The sequence below is a fragment of the Apodemus sylvaticus genome, chromosome 12 (assembly GCF_947179515.1).
Source record: "Apodemus sylvaticus chromosome 12, mApoSyl1.1, whole genome shotgun sequence".
Taxonomy (NCBI): domain Eukaryota; kingdom Metazoa; phylum Chordata; class Mammalia; order Rodentia; family Muridae; genus Apodemus; species Apodemus sylvaticus.
The window spans coordinates 64,536,885-64,555,996 of record NC_067483.1 but is presented as its reverse complement, the minus strand read 5'-3'; the positions used below and the strand labels follow the sequence as shown (position 1 = coordinate 64,555,996).

At 36.6% G+C, this 19,112-nt stretch overlaps 1 protein-coding gene across 2 annotated transcripts in view; it reads left to right on the top strand.

Annotated features, from left to right (window-relative positions):
• Nucleotides 1-19,112, top strand: part of Rasal2 (RAS protein activator like 2) — a 294,721-nt gene that overhangs the window by 47,035 nt on the left and 228,574 nt on the right. The gene's annotated exons all lie outside the window — the stretch shown is intronic.

The window sequence follows — 19,112 nt, the reverse complement described above, 5'->3', positions numbered from 1 at the left end:
AGTCATATTTGATCTTAAAAACACTGCTCATGAGATACTCCAATGCCATCCACCCTGATCATGCCTGTCTTGGACTGGGCCAGTCACACAATACAGATAGGTAGCCTTGACCTATCTTATTTCACGTCAGAGCCCAGACTTTGTCTCAGGTGGCCAGACAATCCCTTAAGTCTCTATTCCCTAACAACTTCAACTGCCCTAGAAAATGATTAAAACAAAGTGATGCAGGAATGTATTTCAAAACTGATTTACATATTTGCCTACTCTTTTTCTAGTTCTCTCATTTATTAAAGTTATTGACAAATTAAAAAAACAATCTTTTTAACTTTATAGTTTGTAGTTTCAGAATACAAATAAAGAAGTTTCAGAATAGAAACAAATATAAATTTGCTTCTTTTTCTTTTAAACATTTACTATTTGTGTGTCTATGTGTGTATGCATGAGCATGCCACTTCAAGCATGTGGAAATCAGAGGACAACTTGTAGGAATTTGTTCTTTCTTGAGAATGACTTTAAACTTTTCCCTTTCTACTACCTAAGTGCTGGGGATATAGGCATATATCACACCCAGCTTGAAGGTCTTCATCTCTCTCTCTCTCTCTCTCTCTCTCTCTTGTATGTATGTATGTATGTATGTATGTATGTATGTATGTATGTATATATGTATGTATCTATATAAGTAAAAACTACTTCAGAATGAAAAATTTAAAAAACCCAGGAACTTAAAATTTGAAACCAGCTGTAAGATAAGATTCTTTGCTAGTTACTGACTGTCAGATCTTATTTTTAGTGGGTGTGCAAAAAAGTGGAGCTTTTCTGAGTGCAGGACTCTAGTTACAATCCTGCTTCCATCTCTGGAGTTATTGTGCCAACAATGAAACAGATTAATCTTTTTTATAGTTGTAATTATTGAAATACTGGTTAATTCTAGATGAAATAGTACCAGCATTCATAAGAAATGTCTTTATTTTTGAGCATCAAAGCAGGACTGACAATAAGTAAGGTGTTCATTTAAACAGTATTTCCCCATCATTTAAATAGTTGTTGCAAATAAACTACCATCAGTAATTTTGTTAGTACCGTTTTCCTTAGAGTATAGAATTTTTTCTCATTTTATTTTTTTAAATTAATCTTTAAAACAGGCACATACATATTCATACAAAATAAAATCACATACACATATATATGTGATATATAAAATCATATATAAGTATATAAACATTGCATATACACACATGTAATATATATGTATGCATACTGTATATGTGCAGATGTGTGCACGCGCATGCACACACACACACACACACATGTACATGTATCCCTGTAGTGAGGTGACACATTGTTAATGTGATTATCTAATGGATTTTTAAGTAAATATGCTTAATATATTTCAAATAATGCTATCCATGTGGCAACAGTTTTTGCGTAAAGCCATATTTGAATTGCTATGGGACGTAAATACAGTACATGTCTAATATGCTTAAGATATGGTTAAATTCTGCAGATTTGGGGGTTAGCAATATGGCATGGTATGTAAAGAAGCTTCCATATTGGCAGTCTGAGTCTGATCTTTAGGATTTTGATAAAGAATGGAGAGAAGCGATGCCTACTACTTATTTTCTGATGTTCTGTTTACATGTAGGACATGGCCCATGAGCACACTATAAACACACACACAACAAACAAACAAATAAATGTAAAATATTAAGAATTTTATGCAGGGTTTAGATATAAGTCTAGCTAACTTTATATTGGTATGTTTATTAAAAAGTGAACTGCATAATCAGTTTTTAAAAATCATTAATATGTGTCATTTTAAAGTTTAAAATCTTAGGTGTATGAATTTCTATAGCATTTCACTAAAATTCTTTCTAAAACTTATTCTGAGGAAGATACTTTAGTTTACTCTAAATAATAAATGTAAAACTTTTCAACTAATAGATCCAATGACACTTCCTAGGACGGAGGCTGGCAATATAGTTTCCACTTGCAGAGTTTTTTTTTTTAGGCTTAAGTAATGTGCCCAGTAAGTAGGATGTGTGTAAAGTGATATGGTGGTTTGAATGAGAATGGCATGCATAGATGTATAATATTGAAATACTTAGTTACTAGGGTGCATCACTATTTGAAAAGATTAGAAGGATTAGTTGATGTGGCCTTGTTGGAAGTATGCTACTAGAGTTGGGCTTTGAGGTTTAAAAAGCCTATGCTAAACCCAGGCTCTCAATCTTTCCTTCCCTCCCTCCTTCCCTCTCTCCCCCAGCCCCTCCATTTCTCTCTCTTTCTCCCCTTTCCTCCCTCCCCTCTCATGGATCAGGAGGTAACTCTCAGCTACTTCTCAGCACAGAGCCTGCCTGCCATCAAGCTCTCTGCCATGATGATAATGGACAAAATAAATGAGCCCCTATTTTTTTTTAAAGATTTATTTATTTAGTGTATGTGAGTACCCTGTAGCTGTCTTCAGACACACCAGAAAAGGGCATCAGATCCCATTACAGATGGTTGTTAGCCACCATGTGGTTGCTGGGATTTGAACTCAGTATCTCTGGGAGAGCAGCCAGTGCTCTTAACTGCTGAGCCATCTCTCCAGCCCCAAACGAGCCCCTAATTAAGTACTTTGTTTTGTAAGAGTTTCATTTGTCATAGTGTCTCTTTATATCAATAGAACAGTGACTAAGACAGCTGCCATTTATTGGTGTTATACATAGCACATGATAATGGGTCTTGTCTTTGCTCAGGAAACTTGGAAGTTTGAATTAGGAAGACAGTAAAATGAGTACTTTGGTTTTGGCTATACTTTTTTGTTTATTGATTGATAGTTGTACAAGATAATAATGACTTAAAACATAAATCATATATTTATTTTTCAGATGGTGAATTAAAATATTTATCAGTTATTTATAGAAACTATTTAGATCAGAGATATTCATTAGTTAGAAAAGTCATGATCTGAGGAAAAGTAGACAGGCCACTGCTTTTAAGAATATGTGAGAACATGTTAAAGATAAGAGTTCCTCTTGGACTTACAGTGTGTTTTCAGTGTTAGCCACACAACCAGATTTTCCTGCCAGCATTGGAAGCTGCTGAAGGTTCATTTGATTCATGGCACAAGCAGATGGTATCTTACTGCTGGCAAAGGGGGCAGAAAATTCCTCAGGCACCCACCTGCATATGCCTTTCTAAAACTTTCTGCACTTTTAAACTTGAACAGCTTCCAGTTTTAGCAAACACAGTTGAAGTTAGAGACAACATACAAATAGTTGATTTAGCCTTATTTTTTTAAATTTATTTATTTATTTCATGTATGTGGGTACATTGTCATTGTCTTCAGACACACCAGAAGACAGCATCAGAAGCCCATTACAGATGGTTGTGAGCTACCATGTGGTTGCTGGGAATTGAACTCAGGACTTCTGGAAGAACAGTCAGTGCCCTTAACTGCTGAGCCATCTCTCCAGCTCGATTTAGCCTTATTTTTGATCCTTTTGACTAAGTCCTAAAAGAAAGCTGGTCATGGTGTTTAGTGTCTGACCAAATACTACATACGCATTATACACACACACACATACACACACACACACACACACACACACACACACACACACGCACAAAGGTAAAATATCCCATAAATATTCATTGCTATAAGTCATAATTCCCTTTTCCAATTTCGTATCTTCAACTCAATTTTTAAAGGTTTAATTTTTGCAAAATTCTTTATAAAGATCTAGTTTGTAGTCAGTGCAACTCTGGTACTCTGAAAGGCTTTGACATATGCTTTTCTCTACTTTTACATATCTTAAAATTTGAGAATCAAAGCCTTCTAGAACACTAGTAGCTTTGTGGGATAGCTGCGATGCACACTGGCCTCTTTAGTCACAAGACTTGTCTAGAACTTTATGTTTGATCTTCGTATCTTTACTGTCATACTAGATATGGGTTAAAAATCACACAGTTAACTTCTTTTTGTAGCCAATTTTGTTTCTGTGTGTTAATTTAGATTTGACACTTGTCTGGCTATGGTAGTGCATGACTTTACTCCCAGCGGAGGCAGGTATATGTATGTATGTATGTACGTACATACATATATACGGAGATGCATACATACATAGGCTATGTCCATGTTGTACTGCTCTTATATTCATGAGTATGGAGTTATACACTTGAGCATGGTCAGCCTACCAGGGGCCGTATCCCTGAAGAAAATAGACTCTTCTCTCCCAGTAGCCATCTACTGCCAATACTCCTCAGCAAGTGTTGGGGGGGGGGGGCTTGCGAGTTGGAATGTTAACTAGTTGGTTTGATCTTGTGTAGGCAACCACAGCTGCTGTGAGTTAATGCATGGTCCTGTCATAGCCAGAAGACAGTGTGTCACCCTGATCTTTCCCAAACTCTGGCTTTTAAAACCCTCTCCTCTTCATCCCATGGTCTCTGAGCTTTGGAATTATGGAGTGTGCTATAGATGTTTCATTTATGGCTAGATATTAGAACACTTATTCTCAGTACTTTGATCAGTTGTGCATTTCTGTCTTAACTGAATTCTACTGACAAACTTTCCTTATGAGGTCTGAGAACTACATTAAATCTATGCATATAGATATGTGAATTTAGAGGGCAGTTTGATTTAAGGTCTGCTCTGCAGGAGAAAACACATGCATAGTGCTGTAAATCTGGCCAAGAAACCATGGCTAGGAAGATGCTAGTCCCAGGGGTGAACCTACTACCATTAATTTGCTAAATGAGCACAATCTTAAACTCTAACCCAGTTAATGTTGCTTATGCATGTCCTATCCACTGGGATATGAGCATCTTGCTGGTGGCCATATCTCCACCCCAAACATATGCAGCTGGAGCCATGGATCTCTCCACATGTAATTTTTGGTTGGTGATTTAGTCCCTGGGAGCTCTGGGGGTGGGGAGGTGTCTGCTTGGTTGGTATTGTTGATCTTCCTATGGGGTTGCAAACCCCTTCAGCTCCTTCAGTCCTTCCCCTAACCTCCTCCATTGGGGTCTCTGTGCTCAGTTTGATGGTTGGCTGCGAGCATCAGCATCTGTATTGGACAGGTTCTGGCAGAGCCTTTCAGAGGACAACCATACCAGGCTCCTGTCAGCAAGTGCTTCTTGACATCAGCAGTAATGTCTCTGTTTGGTGTCCGCAGATGGGATAGATCCCTAGGTGGAGCAGTCTCTGAATGGCCTTTCCTTCAGTCTCTGCTCCACTCTTTGTCCCTGCATTTCATTTTAGATAGGAACAATTTCTAGGTTAATATTTTTGAGATGGGTAGGTGCCCCTGTCCTTCAACCAGGGGCTGTGCCTAACCTCTGGATATGGCCTCTACAGGTTCTCTCTCCCCTCTGTTGGGTATTTCAGCTAATGTCATTCCCACTGGGTACTAAGAACCTCTTGCTTTCCTGGCATCTGGTACTTTCTAGTGGCTACCCCCAGTTCCCCATCCCCCATTGCTACTCACCCCTGGGCATATACCCAAAAGATGCTCCAACATATTGCAAGGACACATGCTCCACTATGCTCATACCAGCCTTATTTATAACAGCCAGAAACTGCAAACAACAGATGACCCTCATCAGAGGACTGGATATAGAAAATGTGGTACATTTACATAATGGAATACTACTCAGTTATTAACAATGACTTCATGAAATTCACAGGCAAATGGATGGAAGTAGAAGATATCATTCTGAGAGGGTTAACCCAGTCACAAAAGAACACATATGGTATGCACTCCCTGGTAAGTGGATATTAGGCAAAAGGCTCACAGACCATACTAAGCTCAAGAAGAATGAAGACCAAAGTATGGATGCTTCAGTGCTTCTTAGAAGGGGGAACAAAATAATTATGGGAAGTAGAAGGTGGAGGCACCTGGGAGGGAGAGAGGAAGGGGAAGGAGAAAGGGGTACAGGATCAAGTGTGGGAGGAGACGGAAGAGAAGGACAGAGAGAGAGGGTCAGGAAATTGAAAGTAGTTGTACAGTTTGCATTTTTCTATGCTTGTTTAATAATCAGGACTACCTTTTAGTTTTGCTGACTTGTGTTGTTGATTTTTTCCATCCTTTGTTCATTTCTCACTGCTTTATTTCTGAGTGTGAATGTGGCTATGGATTAATTTTAGCCAAATTTTATGGCATTTGTTCTTACGGAACATAAATTGTAAAATCTGTTTATAATGTATTAAAGGTATATTTATTTCTTTATCAGTCATCAGTAAATTTATACACTATTACATGACAATTGCATTTGAAAGTATAGGAATTTATATGTGTATATATATATATATATATATACACACACACAATCATTTTCTATCTTTAAGATAAGTTGAAGAGAAATAACTTTAGCCCATTTATATTATCTAATTTATACATAGATTGTGTACTTTCTTATTCTCATGGTGGTACTGGCTTTGTTGTCAGATGTACCAGTGCCTTGGAGTCCAGAAATTTAATCAGTAACTGACCTGGTTCCTCTGGTAAATGTTAGCTACAGATTTTCATACTATTCCAAGTATCTTTCCCCCCCCCTTTTTTTTTTTAATTTTTATTTCATTTTATTTTATTTTAAGGGTTTCTCTTTATACCCCTGGCTGTCCTGGAACTCACTCTGTAAACCAGGCTGGCCTCCAACTCAGAAATCCACCTGCTTCTGCCTCCCAAGAGCTGGGATTAAAGGTATGTGCCACTACTGCCCGGCCCAAGTACCTTTTCCTACACAACAATGAAAATAGTAGTTGATTTTAGAGTAGACACACTGGAAGTCAGTCTGGCGGTTCCTCCGAAAACTGGGCACCTCACTTCCCGAAGATCCTGCTATACCACTCCTGGGCATATACCCAAAAGATTCCCCAGCATGTAATAAGGATACATGTTCCACTATGTTCATAGCAGCCCTATTTATAATTGCCAGAAGTTGGAAAGAACCCAGGTATCCCTCAACAGAAGAGTGGATGCAAAAAATGTGGTATATCTACACAATGGAGTACTATTCAGCCATTAGAAACAATGAATTCATGAAATTCTTAGGCAAATGGATGGAGCTGGAGAATATCATACTAAGTGAGGTAACCCAGACTCAAAAGATGAATCATGGTATGCACTCACTAATAAGTGGATATTAACCTAGAAAACTGGAATACCCAAAACATAATCCACACATCAAATGAGGTATAAGAAGAAAGGAGGAATGGCCCCTGGTTCTGAAAAGACTCAGTGAAGCAGTATAGAGCAAAATCAGAACAGGGAAGTGGGAAGGGTTGGGTGGGAAAACAGGGGGAGGGAAGGGGACTGATGGGACTTTTGGGGAGTGGGGGTCCAGAAAAGGGGAAATCATTTGAAATGTAAATAAATATATCAATAAATTAAAAAAAATATTGATCTCGAAAATTCAGACTTAAAGTCTGAGCAGTTAGTAGTTTCGATGGGGAAAAAGAGGTTAGTTAACAAGTTTGAAAGTGGGTCACTTATGCTTTGTGAGTCTTTTTAGACAATGTTTTACCTAATGTTGTTGGAGTGAATTAGTTACTATGGATCAGGTCCTGTCAGCTTTATGGCAGTATTCTTTTTATTTTTTAAATATAATTTTTTATCGAATCTTTAGGGTTTCATATCATGCATGCTAATTCCGTTCATTTCCCAGTCTTTCCATATCTACCCTCTCTACCTTTATAATCTCCCCTCCTCCACTGAGCAAAAGTAAAAATAAAGATTTGAAAGGAAAAGAAAAATGAACAAAAGCAAACCCATCTTGCCTACCTTCTTGTCTGTCAACTGCAGCCTTTGTTTTGTGCATGTACCATTCTGCTCCTCCATCTTTCCAGCCTCTCCATCATATATTTGCCTGTTATAGTAGCATTGGAAAGTGCAGTGGCTACATGCATTCTAGCAGCTCATAGATGGAGAAGATGTTGGGGTGGGCCAATTCAAAGCCATGGCTCTGGAGCTGGGTGGAAGCTGAGTCAGTCAGCCCACCAGCTCTCCTGTGCCCACACCGCTGGAGCCAGCTCTCTCACACTTGCCAGGCGAGGGGTTGGGGGCCAGCTCTCCTGCTCTCCCATGCCAATGCTTCCTGGTTCATCTCTCCCATGCTGCCTGGGTGAGGGGTGCAGCCAGCTCTCCTGTATCCAGACCACCTGCGCCAGCTTTTTTATTTATTTATTTATTTATTTATTTATTTATTTATTTATTTATTTATTTTTTATGGGCCACCCATACCACCACTGCCATGCTGCCCAGGTGAGATGTGGCAATATTTTTTACATATCACTTTGTATAAGCTATTTTAATCAGATAGTCTCTTTGGACATTTTTTAGTATGGGGTCGAATTTGAGAGTAAATTGCTAAGAGTAGTAACCATGTCAACTTTTAATTGGTTTTTGTTTGGCAGTATTTTATGGGGAGAAAACCATAGATAAATCATTTCTTTAAGCTTGCATATGTAGTTTTGTTGCTCAAGGCTTTCTTAAAGGATTATTGTGCTTAATAATTTCTGTGTCATTGACAACTTCATGTATATGCAATTTTGAAATATTCCTAGAAACTTTTTTTAATATTCTGTTTTACATTCTGTCTTCTAAGCTTTCTTTTCTCTTCCCTCCCTTAGTTCTTCTCTGCATTCCACTCATTTATAATAATTCTTTTCAAAGTTTAAAGGGTATAGGGTTTTAAGTTTAAACTATTACTAAACATCTTCCTCTTGGAAAACAATCTTGATAAATTTGTAAACAAATCATATACTTTTTATCTTTTTATTTGGTAAATGCATTCCAAGAATTTCAGTATATTTTAAATTGTGTAAAATATATCTAATCTTCATGTTAGAGCAGATTTAAATTTCAGGCTCTGTTGTTCTGAGAGGCTTTTCACTGATAGTAAGACATTCTTCGTTTAAATATCTATACTTTTATCAACATTTCACATACAGGTAGGCCCATTTATCACTCTTTACCCAGAGTGAGGAGAGAAGAGACAGCTAAACTTTAGTACCTACCACTAATTACTTTGATAATGAAAAAGAAAAGAAAAGAACTCAAAAATTTCTTCTAGAATAGTAGTTCTCAACCTTTTACAGGGGTCGCCTGATACCATTTGAAAAACACAGACATTTATTTACATTACAATTCATAATAGTAGCAAAATTATACTTATGAAGTAGGAAATGATTTTATGGTTGAGGTCACTGCAACATGAGGAACTGTATTAAAGGATATGGCCACCTCTTCCTCCTCCTCCTCCTCTTCCTCCTCCTCCTCCCTTCTCCTACTCCTCCCTTTCCCTCTCCCTTCTCCCTTCTCCCTCCTCCCTCCTCCTCCTCCCTCTCCCTTCTCTCTGCTTTCTCCTTCTTTCTTCTTCTTCTTCTTCTTCTTCTTCTTCTTCTTCTTCTTCTTCTTCTTCTTCTTCTTCTTCTTCTTCTTCTTCTTCTTCTTCTTCTTTTCTTCTCCTCTTTTCCTCCTCCTCTCCCTCCTTTCCTTCCTCCTCTTCCTCCTCCTCCTTCTTCTTTCTTCTCTCTTCTCCTTTCCCTCCTTCCCCCCTCCTCTTCCTTCTTCCACTTCTCAGAGAAAGTTCACTGTTTTTGATGTAGGATGTATAGAATAAATGAATCACAAGACGTTATCATTACATTGTAGCATGCATCTACATTGTGCTTTGGATGGATGAGACTGTATAAACTTGTCATTCTTAGGCATAGTCCTCATGAAGTAGATGGTACTTCTGGAAATTATGCAGTTCATACATATCTTCCTAGATGCATTTATCTAAACTGTTTTTTTTAATGGAAAAAAATTTATTGGCTATTTATTTACATTTCAAATGTTATTCCCTCTTCCAGTTTTCCCCCTCCTGGAAACCCATTCCATCCCCCCTCCCTCTGCTTCTATGAGGGTGTTCACCTATCCACCCACCCACTCCCTCCTCCCCATCCTCCATTCCCCGACACTGGAGCATCTATGGAGCCTTCATAGGACCAAGGACCCATGTGTTGTAACCAGACACATAAGTTGAAGATGAAGGGAAGAAACCCTTGAAATGTAATGTTTTGTAGTTTTCTTGTCCTATAGCAAATACACATTCCTTTTTATTGAGTTAGAGTTAGTGACTTAATGCTATTTATAACATTCTTTTGTCCTTTTACTAAGAACACAGTTTCATCTACGATATTAAAACTTTATATTTTTTCTTTTTTCCAATTTGGCTAGAGATTGAGTATTCACCCTGAATCATTAGTCTTAGTGTGGTAAGACTAATTTCTTTGTTTTTCATCAAAGAGTTTACCATTTCTGTTACATGTGTATGACAATGATTATGTCTGGTTTATAAATGACATAACATGTCAGAAATATAAGCAGTCTGAACAGCCCTCTGTAAATCAGTAACTGATTTATAGGACTCAAATATTCCATCTTTACTTATAATTCATGCCATTTGTTTCAGGAAATTATAACCAAATCCATATATATATCCATATCCCTGGTGGAAATTCTTCATGGTTCTGAATAAATGTATTGGCACATTTATTTGCATATTTTTATCTTATTCATTTCAAATTTAAAATTGCATGTTTTACATTGTATACAAGTTGAATATACCTAATCTAAAAATCTGAAGTGTAGAATGCTCTAGAATCTTTTTCAGAATTTTGTATTTTAGCATTTTGGTTATTAGATTTTCAGAATAAGAATGTTGAAACAGTAAAGACTACACAAATATTCCAAGATCTGTAAAAACAAAAATCTCACTTTTGACCCAAAGCATATTCAACATACATATCATTACTGCATTAGCCTTGTATTTAGATTTAAATATCTAGATAAGTGGCACATACTTGTTTCCTATTCTCTTTCTCTGTCTCTGTTTCTCTCTGTCTCTTTGTCTCTCTGTCTCTCTCTCATAAACTTTGATAGTATTTGTGCTGGCTAGTTTTATGTTAGCTTGATACAAAGTAGTCATCTGAGCAGAGAGAAGTTCAATTAAGAAAATGCTTCCATAATACCCAACTGTAGGACATTTTCCTAAGTAGTTATTGATAGGGGGAGAGCCCAGCCCTTTGTTGGTGGAGCAGCCCTCATCTGGTGCTCTTAGGTTTTATAAGAAAGCAGGCTGAGCAAGTCATGTTGAGCAAGACAGTGCTCATGTTAAGCAGCTCTCCCCCATGGCCTCTATATCAGCTCCTACCTCCAGGTTACTGCCCTGTTTGAGTTCCTGCCCTGACTTCCTTTGATGATGAACAGTGGTAGGGAAGTTTAATCCTTTCCTCCCAACTTGCCTTTTGGTGTTTTTGTCACAGCACTAGTAACCCTAACTAAAACAGTACATATTAGGAAAACAAACTTGGACATTACTAATCTATACCGTTGAGATTCTGAATAGAAAGCCGGGCAGTGGTGGCACTCGCCTGTAATCCCAGCACTCTGGGAGGCAGAGGCAGGCGGATTTCTGAGTTCAGGCCAGCCTGGTCTACAGAGTGAGTTCCAGGACAGCCAGGGCTATACAGAGAAACCCTGTCTCGAACAAACCAAATCCAAAAAAAAAAAAAAAAAAAAAAAAAAGAGATTCTGAATAGAGGTATCTAGAGACATTTTGCTTGTGATGATTAAGTGTGCTGTTGTGCTGTTGCCATCTAATAGGAGAAGGTAAGAGTGCTTCTGAACACCCTGGTGTTTGCAGGTCACCCTCCTTTAGTCCTTACCCCAAAGAAGTGGGTGTTTTAAAATGAGTCCAAGAAATCCTGGTATTTTCTGTTCCCTGTTTCTTGATCAGCGAGTAGCAAAGATGTAAGTTTAATTTGTATTAATTTTTTTCATCTCACTGTAGATTATTTGACTTCTGGTTGTATATGTTTACGTTTTTTATCTTTTTGATAATAGGTAATTCAAAAGAATTGAAATTTTGTTTTTGAGATAGGATTTTACTATGTAACCCTGACTGTCCTGGAACTTACTTGGTAGACCAGGCTGGCCTTGAACTCAGGGTCCTGGGATTAAATGTGTGAGCCACAATGCCTGGCTGAATTGAAGGTGTTTATCCAGATGTATTTGAAGCCAAAGGATAGTTAGAACAATTAGTGGAAAAGAGATGATAAAACATGTAAGGTCTTAATCTTAATATCTTAAATATTATTGTGTGGTATTATGTTACAGTTTTGAAACTACTTCTATATGTTTATTAAGTTCTGTTTTATATATTGTGATTTCTACCAGACCTTTAAATTTTTTATGAAATATATTGGTTAAATTTATTTTTATTATATTATAAATAATAATATGATAAATATAAATATAAAATATAATTAATATATTTTATGAAATATATTGATTAAATTTAAAATGAAATAAGCTATTAATAAAAATGATAGGAAGCTGAAATGAGCTTTGTGTGAGACACTGACTTTAGGTTTTTAGTATTTTGTGTACTGTTTTGTTTTGTTTTGTTTTGTTTTCGAGACAGGGTTTCTCTGTGTAGCCCTGGCTGTCCTGGAACTCACTCTGTAGTCCAGGCTGACCTCAAACTCAAAAATCTGCCTGCCTCCAAGTGCTGGGATTAAAGGCGTGCGCCACCACCACCCGGCTTTTGTGTACTTTTTATATATAAATTATGTATATTAAAATTACTATAGTCACATAGGGTAGAAACTTGTATTCATAATAGGAATAAGCATTCACTAAATTTTCGGTGTTTTAATAGTAAAGACTTTTTAATTGAGTTTGTAAGCTAATCAAAATTTTTTCTATATACTTGCTTTTTTTTTAAATCAAAAAAATACAAGCACTATGCAACAAAAATGTGAATAGTATTGGCTTCAAACTACAATACTATTTTACAATGATCTTTTAATAATATGTGCCAAAGATTGTGAACCTAGTTGTTCACAATGGCTAATCCCTTTGTCTGGCATGGTAAAATAATGTGATGCATAATTAAAATGGATCATTACCTAAATGATTTAGTTATTTCTGAGTTGTGGAAAGCCTTTTAGAATGTAATTTAGATCTAAAAACCAGCTTAAAAGCTGGAACAACCTGTGCAAAATTAGAATTCATTTCACTCAATAATAGTCCTCCTCAAACTATTCTTTTTAAATTTTTGATGTGTTATGATCCAATACTTTTGTATAGTTCAACAAAAATGAATAACTAGATAAATGAAATAATAAGTAAGCTATGATCATCTTTTTAGCTCTAACAAGGCATAATATTATCCTGTCACATTGTTAGCAATGTTTCTTATACTCATCTTTATATGCTTGTTCAGAAACATTTTTTGGCCCACCTGTAAAACTTTGAGCAGCACTGATTTCAAAAGAAGTGACTTGAAATCTTAAATTTCTATTATTTACATGTTAATGTTTGCTAAGTACAAATTCTCTTCTATTTGTCCTTAGTTGAAATATTGCCTTCTCTTCATCCTGACTTGGATAATCCATTTCCTATACTCTTGCTGCATTCCAAAGCAATCTTCAGTATCAATATATTAGAGCTAGTATATTATTAATTATTTTATCAGTTTATTTTATTTAAAGAAACATATTAGTTTTTAAAAGGTAAGGACCTAGGAAAGTATATGATACATAACAGATAATAAGTAAAATATGTTTATTTGAATGAACTAAGAAATGAATGGATAAATTTCAGGAAACTATTGTGGCTTTAATATCTTACCGAATAAAGGAAAACATTATTTTTATAGAAAAGAAGGCACTTGTCAGTCTCAAAAGTTACATCTATGTGAATCAGCTTATGTAAAAACACCAGATAGAAAACCAAATAGATACACATATTTCATAATTGCATAAATCAATATCTGAATTAGAAGACATCTTGGTATAAGACAGATTTAAATTTGCTAACATTACTAGCTCAAATAAATTTTACCAATGAGAGGCTAAAAAGTAGGAAATGTAGAAGAAGTTGAAAACAATATGTCCTCAGGGTTTTAAGGTATTCTGCCTTTGTCAGTATCATTTTTTCTTCTTTCTGCTGTAGAGATTTAGTATCGTGTGATACAATTAAAGTTTATTTTGGTGCATATTTAGTGACAGTGTACTGTGTACTCTGTTAAGAATTTGAAGACTATGAGGCTTCTTGGTAAGCAGATTATGATCTTATAAGTTAGAAATATTTCATCTTAAAGTACAAAATAAAATTCATTAGGGAGAGAATACAGAATTATAAACAAAGATGAAAATTTAAAAACCAAAACCCTTTAATTATAGAATGTTTCTGAATTTTTATATTTTTGTCTATATTCTTATAATATCTGTTATCTTTATCAGTATGAAGTAGTCTTACTATTATTTTGTAAATAATAAGAATAGTATTGCATGTAGTCTATCACTTTAGCTTCCCAGTCTGGTCATAATCAATAAAAATGAACAAGGCATCTTGAGACCTCTTCTACTTGTATATGTATCTGATTAGGAAATTATTGTATAATCTTAGGAACTTGCTCTGTGAGGCTGTGCAACTGTTTCCTTTGCAGTCCCTCTTCTAGTGATGGGGTTGAAGAGGAAAAAAGTACTGAAGTCTGGAGGCCTCAGACAGTGGTTGACACTACTTCTGGGAAGGTTCAGATCTTGCATCACTTCTTAGGTATGTGCACAACTTGAGTTCCCACAGAGAAGCTGATCCCTGGCAGAACGCTGATAGTCACAGTCATACTGAGTCAGAGCCAGGGAATTAGGAACATTTTTTTATAGGCGGCAAGGACCGAAGTAGGCTCAAATTTTTATAAACTTATGGGAAACAATGGAAAGCTATATTTAAATCAGGATTACATATGAGGGAATATATATCACAGCAATTTCTGCTGTGAGAAATAAGTTTATTTGGTACTTTACATGCATTGATTTTCCTTCACAAACATATAATGATAATCTTCTGGTCTGATTCATTTAACTCCATTTGCCAATAGCATAATTATTTGTCAATATGATTATAGAATAAGCCCTGCCTGAAAATCAGAGTTTATATTCCCAGCACCCACATAAAAACCAGGTGTGCTAGCTTTGCCTGTAATCTCTAGTGCTGATGATACAAGGCAGAGACTGATGGCATCTCATAACTACTTGTCCAGCCTGTCTAGCCAATTTGTGAGTTCCATGTTCAGTGAGAAATCCTGTCTCAAAAAATAAAGAGTGATAGAGAAAGACAACTGATATTGACCTGTGGTACCAACACATACATGTGCACACACATAGGTACATCTTTTTCTTTCTCTCTCTCTCTTTCTCTCTCTCTTGCACACATACACACACACACACACCCCACACATACCCTACAATAAATGACACAAATAATACTATCTCTTTTGTCCCTTTCCCCCTAATTTGAAGTTTGATTGAAGTCTTATTAAATAAATAATTTGTATATAATTAAAATACTTTTATATTAACATAAATAGAAATTAATCAATACTATTGAAAATCTAAGAGCAAGATACTTAATTTTGTTTGGAAAGTCTTTCATCTTTAATTTTTTCCTCTTTCTTTCATTTTTTTCATTTTTTTAAATTTATTTTTTATCCCTCCCTCCTCATTCCCTTTTTAATTGTGCTAGTACAGATAGTGAGTTTGTTACTTTCTTAGGCAGGGTTAAATGTCTTCTTTGAGAGGTGCTTCACTTAAATCAATATTGTATATGCTCCACTGAAAGTAGGTAAGCACAAGAGAACACACACAGACATATGTTGGTAGAATTATTATACAGGGAATATACAGGGACCACTACTTAGAATTCTATTTCCTTAGTAGAACTAATCATTTTTCAAAATATTCAACCAGCTCAATTTGAAGTTGTTCTTGAATAGTGACTTACTTCAGAAGATTCAGCAGCTAGATTTTGGGTACACAATGTGACTATGGCAAATTCTTCCCCCCCCCCCCCCCTGTTTTTGTGCCAGTACCATGCTGTTTTTCTTACTACAGTTCTGTAGTACAACTTGAAACCAGAAAGAGTGATACTTCCAGCAGTTCTTTTTTTTTTTCTTGGCTATTTTCTTTATTTACATTTCAAATGTTATCCCCCATTCCCTGTTCCCCTTCCTGGAAACCCTCTATCTCCCCCCCCCCCCACTTCTACATATATCTATCCATATCAGTATTTCTTAATCTGTGGGTCATGACCCCTTGGGGGCCCACATATCAGATATTCTGCATATCAAATATTTACATTGCATTCATAACAGTAGCAAAGTTACAGTTAGGATGTAGCAATGAAAATAATTATGTGGTTGGGGTCACCACAACATGAGGGACTGTATTAAAGGGTGGCAGCACTGGGAAGGTTGAGAAGCACTGATCTATATAAAACAACACATCATCAGAGAGTCTTCAGACTCTAATTTAAATCTTTTCTCCTAAACAGTAGTGAAGGCCCTTTACAAAATCATTACACTATATACAGTAAGCAATACAATTTTCATAGTAAGACAGCCTAGGATTCAGGTACTATTGGCATTTTGTTACTAATGGTTTTATATCAGTTGCTGTTTCAGAAAGGAAGGGTGGTACAATTGTATTTTCTGAATTCCAAGGACAATTTCCAGTTTGTACAGTGGCAGTGTCCTCTTGGTTTAGTCTTGTTTGTGTTCTCATTTTCACATTCTTTAGTGGAGAACAAAGTTTGTGAAGTGTCCTACCACTTCAGAGTCCCATACAAGCCCAGAAGAAGCCTTGGAAGCAGCCATTTTGCCAATGGACCTGAACCGGCATGCTGCTTGGGACTGGTCATGTCCATAGTCATTGTTTCCCTGTTTCAGCTTTGTTGTTGTTGTTTTCTCTTTGAGTTGCTCTTTCAGAATTTCTGCTTCCCCTCTGACTGTACACATCAGGTGGCCTTTTACCAAATCAATAGCTTGCTTGGTTTTGTGGTCCATAGTTACCACACTTGAACCAGAGGTGTGAAGGAATCAGACCCCAATCTTCCAAAGCAGTCTGTCTTTGCGGAACTAAAGTGAAACTTTTGTTATTTATTGGAGAAATAGTTAAATCTTTTTAAAAGAGGGTGGCTTTGGGGGCACTGGAGAGATGGTTCATTGAATAAGAGCACTGGATGCTCTTGCAGAGAACCCAGCTTCAATTCTTAGCATCCACACAGTGGCTCACAGCTGCCACTAACTCCTGTTCCTGGGATCTGATACCCTCTTTTAATGTCTACAGGGACCAGGCACACATGATGAGCAAACATACATGAAAGGGTAAAACATTCACACAATAAAAGTAAAGATGTAAAAAGAAAAAAGTACATTTAAAATAGTAAAAGCTGTTAACTTTAAAAATTTGGTGATTCAAGAATTTTTTTTTTTGTTTTCCCAGACATTCTTTTTATTTTAATTTATTTACCTTCTTTTCTTTTATTTACATTTCAAATGATTTCCCCTTTTCTGCCCCCCCCCCACTCCCCGAAAGTCCCATAAGTCCCCTTCCCTCCCCCGTTCTCCCACCCACCCTTTCCCACTTCCCTGTTCTGGTTTTGCCCTGTACTGCTACACTGAGTCTTTTCAGAACAAGGGGCCACTCCTCCGTTCTTCTTGTACTTCATTTGATGTGTGGATTATGTTTTGGGTATTCCAGTTTTCTAGGTTAATATCCACTTATTAGTGAGTGCATACCATGACTGATCTTTTGAGCTCCATCCATTTGCCTAAGAATTTCCTGAATTCATTGTTTCTAATGGCTGAATAGTACTCCATTGTGTATATATACCACATTTTTTGCATCCATTCTTCTGTTGAGGGATACCTGGGTTCTTTCCAGCTTCTGGTTATTATAAATAGGGCTGCTATGAACACAGTGGAGCATGTAACCTTATTACATGCTGGGGAATCCTCTGGGTATATGCCCAGGAGTGGTATAGCAGAATCTTCCGGAACTGAGGTGCCCAGTTTTCGGAGGAACCGCCAGACTGATTTCCAGAGTGGTTGTACCAATTTGCAACTCCACCAGCAGTGGAGGAGTGTTCCTCTTTCTCCACATCCTCGCCAACACCTGCTGTCTCCTGAAGTTTTAATCTTAGCCATTCTGACTGGTATAAGGTGAAATCTCAGGGTTGTTTTGATTTGCATTTCCCTAATGACTAATGAAGTTGAGCATTTTTTAAGATGCTTCTCCGCCATCCGAAGTTCTTCAGGTGAAAATTCTTTGTTTAACTCTACCCCATTTTTTAATAGGGTTATTTGGTTTTCTGGGGTCTAACTTCTTGAGTTCTTTGTAAATATTGGATATTAGCCCTCTATCTGATGTAGGGTTGGTGAAGATCTTTTCCCAATTTGTTGGTTGCTGATTTGTCCTTTTGATGGTGTCCTTTGCCTTACAGAAACTTTGTAATTTTGAGGTCCCATTTGTCAATTCTTGATCTTAGAGCACTTCAGTATTCAGGTCAGGTTGGTTGCAGAGTCTCTGAGGCTACACTTGGATGTTCAAATCATTTGTAGAAAGTTCTGTGGTTTTGGCATATAACCTATGCACATCTTTCTGCCTATTGTACCCATTCTACTTATAGTCATTGAAGTTCTCAGCTGCATTGTCCATGGTTAACCGATTGAGTCTTCATATGGAGAGCTTGATGGACCAATTCTATATCCAATTTTTGCTTTAGTCATTTATTTAAAACTGTACTCAGTCTTACTCCCATTCTTCTCAGCACAAATGTCTTTATACAGTGCATTTCTACTATAGATACATTTTTATTTGAGTGTAAAATAAGGCCAAGAGATACTAAATACTTAAGATAGGGCAGGCTAGGATCAATTAGATTTCATATCATTTTTACTTTAAAGCTTATATTCTATCCTATAATTCTGATCATTTAACACTTACCAATAGGCCACATACTACCCTCTCCGTTGTAGAAAGTCATTAAACATTTCCTGTTAATCAACTGTATTTGGACAACTAATTGTGACTTTTTAATAATATATGAGTAATAAAGGGCCAAGAGTTAGTAGGCTCTGTTTGTATTGTTGGTTTATCTGTTTGTCTGCCCAAGACAAATACGGCTTTTACAGCAAACTTCACTTCTGCATTAATAAGGCTTTCCTCATAGAGTGCTCTGAGAATATAAACAGGTAATAAATAAAAAGGTAAGGACATTCATTTAGAGTAAGTATCT